Source organism: Phyllobates terribilis, unplaced genomic scaffold, assembly GCF_046119375.1.
Source record: "Phyllobates terribilis strain yellow unplaced genomic scaffold, ASM4611937v1 Scaffold_3__8_contigs__length_932513732, whole genome shotgun sequence".
Taxonomy (NCBI): Eukaryota; Metazoa; Chordata; class Amphibia; order Anura; family Dendrobatidae; genus Phyllobates; species Phyllobates terribilis.
Genome location: NW_027362763.1, coordinates 120,971,698 through 120,987,732, shown reverse-complemented (window position 1 = coordinate 120,987,732; position 16,035 = coordinate 120,971,698). Strand labels below are relative to the sequence as shown.

The 16,035-nt window shown below is 43.0% G+C and overlaps 1 long non-coding RNA gene across 2 annotated transcripts in view; it reads right to left on the bottom strand.

Moving 5' to 3' along the window:
* Positions 1-16,035, bottom strand: part of LOC141257970 (uncharacterized) — a 78,101-nt gene that overhangs the window by 42,642 nt on the left and 19,424 nt on the right. For both annotated transcript variants that reach the window (XR_012318151.1, XR_012318150.1), the window contains exon 2: positions 4,739-4,922. This is a non-coding gene — a long non-coding RNA (uncharacterized lncRNA). The remainder of the gene's footprint in view (positions 1-4,738; positions 4,923-16,035) is intronic.

The following is a 16,035-nucleotide window of genomic DNA, read 5'->3' as shown; positions in this document are numbered from 1 at the left end:
ATGAATGTACATTCAAGGGCGCACATCCAGGTGAAATTTTCATCTGCAGACCCCCTCCCGCACAGGTCTGGTTGCGGTTGCATCTTCTGTGACCGCGATCATAACGACCCTGGTGGAAGAAACTGCAGCAACTCAGTCACCATGATGTAGAAACCACGTAACTTTACAGAACAGAATGGGGTCACTGAGGGCTTCATTGAGTTTGGATCTATAATTTCTGTTGACTGTACTGGGATGGAGACTGGTGGGCAATAATTCGTTGATGATATTAATGGGTCTCCCGCATCAATGTCAGTTGTCACTGAGCATTTCACTAGATCTTGGGTGTTATCTTGTGCGGCAACGATGAATGAAGCAGCAGAGATTCTGCATTGTTATATATCTCATTGTGTTGGTGATAGCCTCCATTATTATAAGGAAGACATTTATTGTACAATTGTGACACTTCCATGAATCCATAGATCATGTACTTATGACAGCTTCACTGTACGTCATACTGGCGGAGCAGGTTTTTTTTCTTCGGTGGGCAGATTTACACTGACAGATGCTTGTTCATTTTTATTGTATAACATCAATAAAGTCCCCTGTTGTCTTGCGGCTCGGAGGAGCTGAATGGAGCAGCTGAGGAGGAGTTCAGTCTTGCAAACGCCCTGCTACTTCTTTAAACTCTATGGCACTAAAGGTATGAAGTTAGCAGAGCGCAGCGCTGAGCTACACATGTTATTCCAGCTACATACCACCAGCAATGTAATAGTAGGTAGTATTAACCCCATTGTATTTGTGATGCACTTTAATTACAAGTATATTGGAGTAATGCCCCAATTAAATAATGCCCAGAGCAGTGAGGAGCACTGAGGTGCTGCCTTTTAGGAGCGAAAACTGTGCTGTATGGTTTAGTTGTTAATGCACTAAGTTGCTTGTGACATAGAGCTGACCCCATGCTACCATCTGACTCCACGTGCTATCACGATCCTTGTTGGGGTCCATGGAGTATAAAAGGTTCTTGTTTTCTACCAGTAGAGGTCTTATATATGCTGACGGTGCAACAATGCAGAATAGTTTTGCAGCAGCAGAAAAATGTCTGCACCACAGTTATCAAGCAAGTGAGGGTGAGTAGTATTCGTTATTCTTAGTGTGTCACCACAGAGCTTTAGACATTGCAGTTGGTATAATATCTTCAAGGTAGAGTAGACCAAACTGCCCACATGAGAGTTTCACCATTAAACAGAAGGGGCAAAGATTGCCACCACGGAGGGGAGTGCATTCCTAGTTAGGATACGTTTACCCATTCACAATGTGTGAGTAGTAGCCACACCAGAGGGTATCTGTAAGCTGCTGCTTGTGGGTGAAGAGGTTTGTCACCACAGAGACAGTAAGTTATAGTTGACACCCTGTTGCAATGAAAGCGATTGATGATAACATCTATGTGGCCATTTAGCCCTTTAGATGCTGTGTTTAATGGTGACCATGGCATCTCGACGGCTGTGAGCGAGAAGGGTTTATCTCTTTCATCCCATCAACCACATCCCTAGTCTAGCCAAAGGCCTAGGTGGTCAGTCAGCTATGGTAGCCAATTACACATTGTTAGAAGGTTAGTACCTAGTACTGGTGGTTATAAGGGGAAAAAAGTAAGTAAGAGGGAAAAAAACAGGTGAGTGTGGAGAGAAATAAAGGTACAGTTATACCTGTATTATAACCACCAGTATAACTGTACCTTTATTTCTCTCCTTACTCGCCAGTTTTTTCCCTCATACTTACCTTTTTCCCCTTATAACCACCAGTACTAGGTACTAACCTTGTCCACAAGGGGCGCCACTTCTCCTAAACATCCGTGCAGTAACCAAGTACTACGTCCAGGTAATATACCAATACCTATTGTCCTCACTTACGTATATAATACCCAATCACTTCTTGTGTATTCTCCTTTTTAGCAAATCGACAAGGAATAACCACCTGGACCCACCCCTTACATCTTTCATCCTCTATTACCAGGTAACCGACACCTAAACCCACCCGGTCAAGGGCCATTAGTGCTAATAGTCACAACTTTATCAATTTTCCTCTCCTCTTCCCAGGGGACGACCACGACCCAGTGAACAAAAATCGACACACTTAAACTACAACTGCTACCCGAGCCACAACTGAATATCCTCGGCCCTTTCCACAATCTTTTTTAAATATTATATCATACCAGCCACAGTATTTTTATTACCTACCCCTATGTTTTAATTTCACTAATAAAATTCTGTTTTACAACTTTTGGGTCTCCTATGATATATTCTTTTAACTATTTTTTTTAACCTATTATTCTCTTAATCTATCACTACAATTATTTTATTTCTTTATTCATTTATCCTCATCCCATTTCCCTTATCACTCCTATGTAATCAGCGAAAGTTATGCCTTCTTTATTTATTTTTTAACCTCCTTGACAACTATTGGTAATTGTCTTTACTTTCCGTAGTTTACTTTAGGAAGACCCACCTAGCGCCACTAACCTTTATTACTAGAAAATAGAGGGTCTGTAACAAGCACTGAGAGTGTGCTGTGATGCAGTGAGAGTAACACAGACTCTGCCAAAGTAAAGGAAGAGCTGCTGAGGAGATTGCCAGCAGGTTATGTAAATTGCATGCCTATTGTTGTAAATGCTTAAATAGGATGTCCAGGTTTAAGTATTTAAGTCTGTGTGACTGCAGACTTCTGAATCCTCACATTGCGCTTAGCGTGTGCTGTCAGGATTCACCGGTGCCGGGAGAGGGCGGTCATGTGACTGCTAGTATGTAATATGTATGCACCTGAGCACATTCCAACTAGACATGCGCAACCTCTCCCAATGCAAGTGAATTGAACGAGGATATCTATGTATTGTGACCTCACTGTTTATTATCTCTCTATTATGACATCACTGTGTTTATTATCCCTGTACTGTGACATTATTATTTACAGTATTATCTCTGTACTATGACATCACTGTGTATACTATCTCTGTACTGTGACATCACTGTGTTTATTATCTCTGTACTGTGACATCACTGTTTATTATCCCTGTACTATTACATCACTAGGTTTATCTTTCCTGTACTATGACATCACTGTTTGTTATCCCTGTACTGTGACATCACTGTGTTTATTATCCCTGTACTTTGACATCACTGTGTTTATTATCCCTGTACTGTGACATCACTGTTTATTATCCCTGTACTATTACATCACTAGGTTTATCTTTCCTGTACTATGACATCACTGTGTGTATTATCCCAGTACTGTGACATCACTGTGTTTATTATCCCTGTACTGTGACATCACTGTGCTTATTATCCCTGTACTGTGACATCACTGTGTGTATTATCCCTGTACTGTGACATCACTGTGTGTATTATCCCTGTACTGTGACATCACTGTGTTTATTATCCCTGTACTGTGACATCACTGTGTGTATTATCCCTGTACTGTGACATCACTGTGTTTATTATCCCTGTATTGTGACATCACTGTGTTTATTATCCCTGTACTGTGGAATCACTGTGTTTATTATCTCTGTACTGTGACATCACTGTGTTTATTATCCCTGTACTGTGACATCACTGTGTTTATTATCCCTGTACTGTGACATCACTGTGTATATTATCCCTGTACTGTGACATCACTGTGTGTATTATCCCTGTACTGTGACATCACTGTGTGTATTATCCCTGTACTGTGACATCACTGTTTAATATCCCTGTACTGTGACAACACTGTGTTTATTATCCCTGTACTGTGACATCACTGTGTGTATTATCCCTGTACTGTGACATCACTGTGTTTATTATCCCTGTATTGTGACATCACTGTGTTTATTATCCCTGTACTGTGGAATCACTGTGTTTATTATATCTGTACTGTGACATCACTGTGTTTATTATCCCTGTACTGTGACATCACTGTGTTTATTATCCCTGTACTGTGACATCACTGTGTATATTATCCCTGTACTGTGACATCACTGTGTGTATTATCCCAGTACTGTGACATCACTGTGTTTATTATCCCTGTACTGTGACATCACTGTGTTAATTATCCCTGTACTGTGACAACACTGTGTTTATTATCCCTGTACTGTGACATCACTGTGTTTACTATCCCTGTACTGTGACATCACTGTGTTTATTATCCCTGTACTGTGACATCACTGTGTTTATTATCCCTGTACTGTGACAACACTGTGTTTATTATCCCTGTACTGTGACATCACTGTGTTTATTATCCCTGACTGTGACATCACTGTGTTTATTATCCCTGACTGTGACATCACTGTGTTTATTATCTCTGTACTGTGACATCACTGTGTTTATTATCTCTGTACTGTGACATCACTGTGTTTATTATCCCTGTATTGTGACATCACTGTGTTTATTATCCCTGTACTGTGGAATCACTGTGTTTATTATCTCTGTACTGTGACATCACTGTGTTTATTATCCCTGTACTGTGACATCACTGTGTTTATTATCCCTGTACTTTGACATCACTGTGTTTATTATTCTTATACTATGAACTTGCTGTATTTTCTATTATGTACTGTGACATCACTGTTTTTCTGTATTTATTCTCCTTGTGCTATGATTTCTCAGAGTAAATCATCTTAGCTTTCAACTGATTAATTATGAAGATGATATGTACAGTTCAGGTCTTCCGAATGTCTTGATGATGATCTATTCATGTCAATGATAAAAGCTCTCTTTCTATCAATACTCACTTTTGGGTGTGCTTTTTTTGTACCTTTGTTACTTGTCAACATCCTCACGCAGCCATGACTCTAATGGAGAAACCCTTTAAGACAATGAACAACCTCCAAATGTTGGACTACAGATGTGATCACTGTTGCAGGTTTCCTCATGAAAATTGTAGCATGTTCCAGTCTTGAAGGACTTAGTTGAACCCTGCGTAACATAAAGACAATGGCAATAAATGTAGATACCCATCAGGATTGGCCGTCTCTATCAATAGAAGGGATTTACCAATAAAAATTGACTTCAATCAAGTCATTAATTATTTTTTACTCCCATTTTACTTGTCACCTGTAAATCAATCCCATGACAATACATGTTACAGATCGAAAAGAATTAAAAACTCATTTGCGTGAAGTGTTCAGACCGGTTATTTTTCTCTGTACATTTTTACGAGCGTCTGACACGTACAGACACTTGTAATGACTTCCAGTGAGATAATTATCCATTCTGTACTCTGCCCATTGTAACCATAAAACCAGTGGAGTTTAAAGGAAACTTCAGAAAAACTGATTTTGTTTTTCTAAATAGGCTTATCCATGTCACATAATGTAATTTTTCTATCAGTTCCCAAGGTTTAATGTCCCAAATACCAACCAAACTGGTATATCGATCTATGCCATAGACATTTAGCTAAGGGCTCATGCAGACGAGTGTATAAATCGGACGTGTGCTATCAGATTTTTTTTTTTTATATAGCACATGGACAGCACATTGACCAATGTTATTCAATAGGGCTGAAAATTGCAGCATGGACTACTTTCAGCCGAGTCTTGGATGAGACTCACACATTCAAGTCTGTGGGTCCATAAACAAAATCTGATCCCACACGGACCATTGGAGTGGCGTCTGATTTTTACGGATACATTTATATTATAAACCTAGGAAATTATATGTGATCATGTACATGGTTTAATGTAGTTGTATGAAAATGGATCACACACAGACGTCACACGGACGTAAAAAATGGCCACATGGATGAAAATTAGTTGAAACTCTGGACGAAACTAAGACAATTTTTCATACACTCGTCTGCAGCCAGTCTTAATGTGCCTCATTCTCAGCTATTACCCAAGTCTTGATCTGTTAGTGTCATGGATCCTGTCAAGGAGTGGAAAGAATTAAGGTAATGTTCATACTAAGGTTTTTCTCAAGCGTTCAAGAACCACGCGTTTTCAAGAAAAAGACGCTTTAGTAAACTCCTTACTTGCGGTAGATTTATGAGGAGTTTTCTTTTCCTGAATAGTTTTCTGAAGCTGTTTGTCATGGGGATACCACCACAGAGAGGGGCCAGAAGACTGCGGTGTCTGGTTTCATGAACTCCTGCATAGGTTAGAAGTACTTCACCATCTTATTAAACAGTGCAGGTATTTTCCTTGCTAACAGTGCAAGGGTTAATCTGTTCAGTTGAAGCTCCTGGAGCTTTCCTATCTGGATTGTCTCAGCTGTTCAGTGTTGGCCATTCCCCTCTGCTATATATGCTTGGCACTTAGGGATATCCAGTGTTAGTTTTTTTCTGCCTGGTTCTGGAGTTGGAGGTGTAGATCGTGTTTGGAGTTTGCGTTGGGAAATTTGTTCATGAGATTGTTGCTAGGAGTTTTGCCTGTTTGCACATCCTTAGTCTCTCCTATTTGGTTTCTCCTTACTTTAACTCCCTGTGTCCCACTCTGTTGTTTGGTGAGTGTATTTTGTATGGTTGGTATTTTCATATATCCCTGTCCGTCTTCCCTTGTTTGTCTGGCTAGTGTGTTCCTATACACTTCAGCTTCCCACTACCCTGGGTGGGGGAGGAGACAGATAAGGGTTGATATAGGAGCATAGTAAGGCATGTAAACTCGGCACCTCCACCTTCAGGAACATTCCAGGAGACAGGGATAGACTAGGGCACCTCTACACTGTGTTCCAAATTATTATGCAAATAATATTTTCTCAGATTTTCCCAAATTACCTATATGAATTGCAGTCATTGTAATTTTCCAGTCAAATAACTATTAGAGTACAATTGAAAGGTTTTTGTACAAACTGCCTATGATAACAGTATATTTTTAAAAAAATAAAAAACTCAAACTGCACTCAAAATGCATGTTCCAAATTATTATGCACAGCAGAGTTTTCAACCTTTTCATTTTAATAAAGAACAAAAAAATGGTCATTTTTGAAATTATAAGCATTAGCAGGTTATTACAAACTGAAATCAAACAGTTTTCAACTCAAAACTTTATTCTAGGTGATGTTACATTTGCACATAGGACCGCTTGTTTGAAAGGAACTTCTGAACTCTCTCGTCCATTGAATTTGTCAGGTTTTGGATGGTTTCTGCTTCAATTGTTTTGCATGAGGACAGAATACCCTCCCAGAGCTGTTGCTTAAATGTGAACTGCCTCCCGCCATCATAGACACTCCTTTTGATGATGCTCCAGAGGTTCTCAATGGGGTTGAGGTCAGGGGAGCATGGGTGCCACACCATAAGTTTGTCCCCTTTTATGCCCATAGCAGCCAGAGATGCAGATGTGTTATGTGCAGCATGAGACTGTGCATTATCATGCATGAAAATGATCTTGCTGTGGAATGCACGGTTCTTCTTCTTGAACCATGGAAGGAAGTGCTGTTTGAGAAACTCAACATACATTATGGAGTTCATCTTTACCCCTTCAGGGATCCTAAAAGTGCCGACAATCTCTCTCCCCATGATTCCAGCCCAAAACATTACTCCACCTCCTCCTTGTTAGCGCCGTAGCCGTGTTTGCATGGGGTGTCCATCAAACAGCCATCCTCCACTCCATCCATCTGGACCATCGAAATCATTTCATGCATGATAATGCCCCGTCTCATGCTGCACATAACACATCTGCATCTCTGGCTGATATGGGCATAAAAGGGGACAAACTTATGGTGTGGCCCCCATGCTCCCCTGACCTCAACCCCATTGAGAACCTCTGGAGCATCATCAAAAGGAGTGTCTATGATGGCGGGAGGCAGTTCACATCTAAGCAACAGCTCTGGGAGGGTATTCTGTCCTCATGCAAAACAATTGAAGCAGAAACCATCCAAAACCTGACAAATTCAATGGACGAGACAGTTCAGAAGCTCCTTTCGAACAAGCGGTCCTATGTGCAAATGTAACATCACCTAGAATAAAGTTTTGAGTTGAAAACTGTTTGATTTCAGTTTGTAATAACCTGCTAATGCTTATAATTTCAAAAATGACCATTTTTTTGTTCTTTATTAAAATGAAAAGGTTGAAAACTCTGCTGTGCATAATAATTTGGAACATGCATTTTGAGTGCAGTTTGAGTTTTTTATTTTTTTAAAAATATACTGTTATCATAGGCAGTTTGTACAAAAACCTTTCAATTGTACTCTAATAGTTATTTGACTGGAAAATTACAATGACTGCAATTCATATAGGTAATTTGGGAAAATCTGCGAAAATATTATTTGCATAATAATTTGGAACACAGTGTAGTTCTAGGGATCTGGTTAGCAGCCATAGTCCACACACCCGAGTGACACTGTTATGAAGAAGTTTTGGGCTATGTGCACCCAACATCAATCTGAAGAAAGAAACAAGGAAAGCTGGCTTTTTTTTTTCCTGAAGCTGCTCGTGCTCACTTTTGCATCTTTAACTTATATCTTCTATTATGAAGAGTGGGCAGCTTCCATTAGAAGCTGCATGAAGAATAAACATGTCAGTTCTTTTAATCGCTCCAGGATTGCAGAACCCTGAAGTGGTTAAAAGAAGTGACATAAACCAGAACATGTGCACAGCAAATTGTTTTGACATTGTTGGCATTATGTCCATTTTTTGGCAGTTTTTCTGCATTTCTTTTTAGGCAGTATCCGCCTGAATGGTGTGAACCAGGGTCGGCGTCAGCACCCGGTGCACCCGGGAAAGTGCCGGAACCCTGAGCAGGCGGGGGGCCCACTCGCGGTCGGGCACCCCGCCGGGCTATGGGCGGAGGAGAGCAGTGCCAGCGCCTGTCCTTCTCCCCCGCTTGCTCAGGGCCCCGGCAGCCGGATACTTACCTCTCCCCGTGCCTCCGCAGATCCGCTGTCTTTCTGCTGTGCGCTCCCTGTGACGTCTCAGGTCAGAGGGCGCGGTGATGTCTTTCCATCACGCCCTCACCTGAGCGGTCACAGGCAGCGCAGAGCGGGACGACGCCGGCAACACTGGAGTCTGGACTTGAGCAACGGCAGCAGGTGAGAAGTGAGGTGAGTACTTGATTTATTATTTTTTTAATGTATGGAGGCATGGGGCATTATATGGGGGAGTGACATCCTGCATGGGGCATTATATGTGGGAATGACATCCTGCATGGGGCATTATATGTGGGAATGACATCCTGCATGGGGCATTATAAAGAGGAGGGGTGAAATCCTGCACGGGGCATTTTAAAGAGAGGGAGGAGGTGATATCCTGCATGGGACATTATAAAGAGGGGGGGTGACATCCTGCATGGGGCATTTTAAAGAGAGGGAGGTGATATCCTGCATGGGGCATTATAAAGAGGGGGGGTGACATCCTGGATGGGGCATTATATGGTGGGGGAAAGGGACATCCTGCATGAGGCATTATATGGGGAGGAAAGAGACATCCTGCATAGGGCATTATATAGGGGGGGGAGAAGTGACATCCTGCATGGGCCATTATATGGGGGGGAAAGGGGCATCCTGTATAGGACATTATATGGGGGGGAGAAGTGACATCCTGCATGGGGCATTATATGGGGGGGTGACATCCTGCATGGGACATTATATGGGGGGTGACATCCTGCATGGGGTATTATATGGGGGGAGAAATGACATCCTGCATGGGGCATTTTATGGGGGGAGTGACACCCTGCATGGGGCATTATATGGGGGGTGACATCCTGCATGGGGCATTATATGGGGGGGAAGGGACATCCTGCATGGGGCATTATATGGGGGGAAAGGGACATCCTACATAGGGCATTATATGGGGGGGAGAAGTGACATCCTGCATGGGGCATTATATGGGGGCTGACATCCTGCATGGGGCATTATATGGGGGGGAGAAGTGATATCCTGCATTGGGCATTCTATGGGGGGGAGTGACATCCTGCATGGGGCATTATATGGGGGGTGACATCCTGCATGTGGCATTATATGGGGGGGTGACATCCTGCATGGGGCATTATAAGGGGGGGAACAGCCTGCATGGGGCATTATAAGGGGGGAACAGCCTGCATAGGGCACTATGTGGGGGGAACAGCCTGCATGGAGCATTATATGGGGGCCAGTATCCTGTATGGAGCGTTATAAGGGGACCAGTATCCTGTACGGAGCGTTATATGGGGGCCAGTATCCTGTACGGAGAGTTTTATGGGGGCCTGTATTCTGTATGGAGCGTTATATGGGGGCCAGTATTCTGTATTGAGCGTTATATGGGGGCCAGTATTCCGTATGGAGCATTATATGGGGGCCAGTATTCCGTATAGAGCATTTTATGGGGGCCAGTATTCTGTACGGAGCGTTATATGGGGGCCAGTATCCGGTACGGAGAGTTTTATGGGGGCCTGTATTCTGTATGGAGCCTTATATGGGGCCAGTATTCCGTATGGGGCCTTATATGGGGGCCAGTAATTCGTATGGGGCCTTATATGGGGGCCAGTATTCCGTATGGGGCCTTATATTGGGGCCAGTATTCTGTGTGGAGCGATTCGCCGGTTTCTGAGCTATTGTGGAATTTACAATAGATATCACTCATGTAATGTAAGAAGTGAAATCTTTGGCATTGTACTATATATATATTTCTCTGCGGTATCTGTGCATCATGAATCGTGGTATGTGTTAAAGGGGCCCACTGAGACTCTTTCGCCCGGGGCCCACAAAAACCTGGAGCCGGCCCTGGTGTGAACATAGCCCTGAAGAGTTTTTTGCTGTCTTTTGATCAGACAGTGCCTAGGTTGGAGAAGTTTCCTTTAGGATCTACTTCAAGGAAGTGAGGGTAGGTGCACAAGGAGTTTTTTTTCAGGAGATTTTGGACACCAGAGGTGTCGAGAATTCTTGATCGAGGATGCCTGAGAAAGAAGTGAAGACCAGATACCACAGAGAACGAGACTAAATGCTGGAACAGGGCAGCGCAATTGAACTGCTCGTCATCTCTAGTAGACCTCTTTCCGTAAGGCCGAATTCACACATCCATGAAATGAATCTCAATACTTGGTCTGACCATTGGAATGGATCCCAATACTTGGCCGGACCATTGGAATGGATCCCAATGCTTGGCCTGACCATTGGAATGGATCCCAATACTTGGCCTGACCGGTGGAATGAATCCCAATACTTGGCCTGACCGGTGGGTCTACTTCCTGACCAGACAATTCGTCTTGCTATATGAGGCAGTTAGCTCAGGTCAGGAGACCCACGTATAAGGTTGTACATTGCGATCCAAGCATGGTCCGAGTTTCGCACCTGTGTGAATTTGACCTAAGAGGTAACTTAAACCTCCTTTGTCCCAAGGCAAAAGCTGTAACATGGCACCACGTATGATGCAAAATTTATAATAAAGGTGTCTTCTGATTTAGTAGAGGAACGATTGGGCCTGCACAGGTACAACTGTTACCTCATCATCATGTACAATCACAACCCTGCTAGGAAGCTTCTTCTTTCTAATATCCATAACAATATTTTAGTGGTGGGTTTAAGGCTAAAAAGAAAAACTGTTATGGCTAAATGCAATTTTTCATGCATGATTGGCCGTGTAATGAGTTGGGCGACCATCGACTTCACCCAACCCTGACTGAGGTGTAACATGCAGCAAAGGCTCTGTGATACCGATATCTAATTCCTGCTATCTCTACGTTAAATGTTAACCTGAACCGGAGATTTTTATTGAATAGTTTATGGCATCCATGTAACACTGAATAATTGAAGAGATTTTAATTAAATATATTTATGTGTTCGGTAATGTTAAATAGATGATGGCTGAATGCTGAGACTGTAATAGTTTAGAGGGTTGTGTAATGTGGGGGCCGACTTGAGTTATCTGCACAGTAAACTCTGCCAAGACTATTGCTTTATTTTTATGTACTTTTTATGATGTTAGGTTTTCTTGCCAACGTTATCTAAGCAAAACTCAAAAGTGTTAAGGCCTATGTGGTATCTGGTGTTTTCTAACTACTGTGACTTTGTACATTTTAGAAATTTGAAACCCAAGGAAAGAAGGAACTCTCTGTGCTCCGACGATAATCTTCCAGAGCAGGGTGGGCAATCCATTTTCCTGAGGGGTCACATGAGAGACTGTGACTGTTGTGGAGGCCAAACCAATAGGCTGAAATTAATTCAGCTCAATATTAATATTAACTACAATTATTTTTAATATAAAATAATTATATCACTTAATGTTGAGCAAAATTAAGCATGCTTACATCCCCCTATGTACCGTATAAGCCCATACACAACTCCCTATATGCCGTATGAGCCCCCACACAGCCACGTATGTATCGTAAGAGCCCACACACAGCTCCAACATACAGTTTAGCCACCACAGAGCCCCTCTATACACAGTATGAGCCCCCACATAGCCCCTCTGTATATAGTATGAGCCCCCACATAGCCCCTTATATACAGTATGAGCACCACATAGCCTCCTATATACAGTATGAGCCTCCACATAGCCCCTCGATATACACTATGAGGCCTCACATAGCCCCTCCAAATATAGTATGAGCCCCCACATAGCCCCCTGTATACAGTATGAGCCCCACATAGCTTCTCTATATACAGTATGAGCCCCCACATAGCCACTCTATATACAGTATGAGCCCCCACATAGCCTCCTATATATAGTATTAGCCCCCACATAGCCCCTATATACAGTATGAGCCCCCACATAGGCTCTCTATACACAGTATGAGCCCCCACATAGCCTCCTACACACAGTGTGAGCCCCCACATAGCCTCCTATATGGTATGAGCCCCCACATAGCCCCATATATACAGTATGAACCGCCACATACCCTCCTATATACAGTATAAGCCCCCACATAGCCTCCCATATACAGTATGAGCCCCCAAATAGCCCCCTATATACAGTATGAGCCTCCATATAGCCTCCTAAATACAGTATTAGCCCCCACATAGCCTCCCATATACAGTATGAATCGCCACATAGGCTCTCTTTATACAGTATGAGCCCCCTTATAGTCTCCTAAATACAGTATGAGCCCCCACATGGCCTCCTACATACAGTATGAGCCCCCACACAGTCTCCTACATACAGTATGAGCCCCCACATGCAGATATTCCATACACATATGAAATAATATATATTCATCGCTGTCTGCATCCTGAGGATACTTTATTCATCGTTGTCTGCATCCTGAGGATATGGATAGCGTTGACAATGGACGGAGGCAGACGGGTGGCAGGGGAGGACCACTCTTTGGATGTCTGGGTGCGCAGGCCAGACTGGAGAAGCCAAAGGGCCGGATGTGGCTCGTGGGCCACACTTTGCCCAGCTCTGCTCAATAGCATGATAATACACTCCCTCTGGTTTTGAGGTCACTTGCGGGGAGTGGCATTGGTCTTTGCTCGCTCGTTCTCTCCTTGCAATGTGCAATGACAGTGCACTTTCTTGCCAGCTCGTTACTTCACATCAGAGCCGGCAAGGGAGCGCACTGTCACTGTGCACTTAGAAGTAGAATAGTGCACAGTGACAAGAGCCTACAGAGTATATGACGGAATTGACGACCGACGCATGCTCAGTAGAGCAGGGACTAGCCCAGCCCCTGAAATGAAGATTAGATAGTTATTTTCGGTCCGTCCCTTTAAAATTTCACTCTATCTGTGTCCCCAATGACAACTATTAATGTCCCTGGCTTCTCAGTGTTACACTAGGGACACTTGCCCACACTAACAAATCCAATAGCATGTTGGCTCAGTGGTTAGCTCTGATGCTTTGTAGCGCTGGGGTCCTGCAAATACAATATCTGCAAAGAGTTTGTATGTTCATCCACGTGTTTGGTTTCTTCCCAAAGATAGAGAATTTAGACTGTGAGCCCCAATGGGGACTGTGATGATAATGTGTGCAAGCATAAAAGACATATACATTTATTTTTATATATTTTTATATTTCATATAGGAAATTTTGTTATTATAGGCCTTGTGGAACTTCTTCTTTTAAAGTTTTTTTTTGTCAAAGTGGTTATCAGGTTTCGAAAACCCATTTTCAAACACCGTATTTATGAATTCCTAGTTAATAGTAGGGGTCTTCCTGCTCAGGACCCTCATGAAATAGAGAGAGCAGAAAATGTCTATAAAGTGTATTGGTCGCCCTGGAGGACCCAAAACCTCCTTGACCTCCATTTGACTGCACATTCATCTCAATAGTCAATATTGTGTAATCCTTCATTTTGCCTTTGGGGGCACTGTGGTTAAATTGAGCCCTTGATATTGAGTTTACAATTAATCTGTGGGGGTCCCAGCTGCAGGACACCCTCTGATCAGTTTATTATAGGGAAAATGTTCTACCAGAAGCAGACAAAAAAAAAGTGGTTTCTCATTTTTTTCCATTCTGTCTTGGATTTTCTGTGTCGACCGTATTTTTAGAAAAAAACAAAACATATGAATAACTTTCTATAAATGAATTTAACAAACTGGAAGGTTGTTCATGTTCCTTCTAAATATACAAGGTTTAGATCGTAACCATCTGCTGGTAATGAGGCAAAGAACAATGCACAGGCTTAAATCCTCTGTATCCCTCGCAATGGTTTTAATTATTTTACAGTTAGTGCTGTAAACTTGGCCCAGTGGTCCCATAAAGCCGGTCCTCGGCCCTTTCTTCACAGCTGCCTATTTGCACATAAGCCGCATGGTAAAAAGATTATTGAGAATCGAACATGGGATCTTATAAAACACATAATGGCCAACACAATGGTTTATTTAAGTGTTTCGCGGAAGATGTTGTGTCATGTTGCACTTACAGAGCTCGTAAATTTAAAGTAGGAGATGACTTGTAAGAAAACTGCGAGAAAGGTCGTGTAGAGTGTAGCTCCAGGCTCAGGCTACTTTGCAGAATATATTCTGGATTCATTTATAGGTGTTATTTCTGGTGAGGTGAATCCTCAAAGTTCTGGATGAGCAGTTGTTATGCAGCACGGAAATATGACGCTGGTGCAGCAGGGACGTGCATTTGGAACAACAGAGGATTCGAGCAGTAGTCCACTTGAAAGCCGTAGACTCATCATAGGGAGACAGCTGATGAGGCAGAGTCAAAATAGCGTAAAATCACAGTTGACTTTAGGTAGTGATGAGCCAGAGCAGATTATGTCACATTGTCCTGTGCGGAATTATGATATAGCAGAGCCCAGCGACGTAGCATAGCCGGGTACGCCAGGAGCATCAATGTAGAGTTGGTCTATAGATTTGAGCAATTAAGCAGTGTTGGGTATCTTAGGTGGCTCAATGTAGATATTTTCAGCAGAGTTAAATGAAACCTATCACCAGGATTTTTCGAAGTAAACTACGGGTAGTGTCATGGTGGGATGTTGCACTGATTAAAATTGTACCTGAGGTAAAGAAATCCGTCTTGTGGTTCTTGTGTAATCAGTGTTTGCAGTTTTGAGTTAATGAATTTCTCGTGCTTCGGGCGGGACTGTAAGCAGGGTCTTATCCTGGTGCTCTAGGCCAGATCAGCAAGATAAGATCACAGGCCGCCCTGAAGCATGAGCATGTTCATCATCATAGAGACAGCCAGCCAGAGAGACAGATAGAAAGCCAGATAGAGACAGAGAGACAGCCAGAGAGGGAGAGAGACAGCCAGAGACAGAGACACCGCCAGAGACAGAGAGACAGATAGAAACAGAGACACAGATAGAGACAGAGAGACAGCCAGAGAGGGAGAGACACAGCCAGAGACAGAGACACCGCCAGAGACACAGATAGAAACAGAGAGACAGATAGAGACAGAGAGACAGCCAGAGAGGGAAAGACACAGCCAGAGACAGATAGACAGCCAGAGACAGAGAGACTTATAGATAACCAGAGACAGAGAGACAGCCAGAGACAGAGAGACTTTGGCTGGCTGTCTCTCTCTGGCTGGCTGTGTCTCTCTCTGGCTGTCTATCTGTTTCTGGCTGTCTATCTGTCTCTCTCCCTCTCTGGCTGTCTCTCCCTCTCGTGCTGTCTCTCCCTCTCTGGCTGTTTATCTGTCTCTCTCGCTCTCTAGCTGTCTCTCCTTCTCTGGCTGTCTTTGTCTGTCTCTCCCTCTCTGACTGTCTATCTGTCTCTCTCCTTCTCTGGC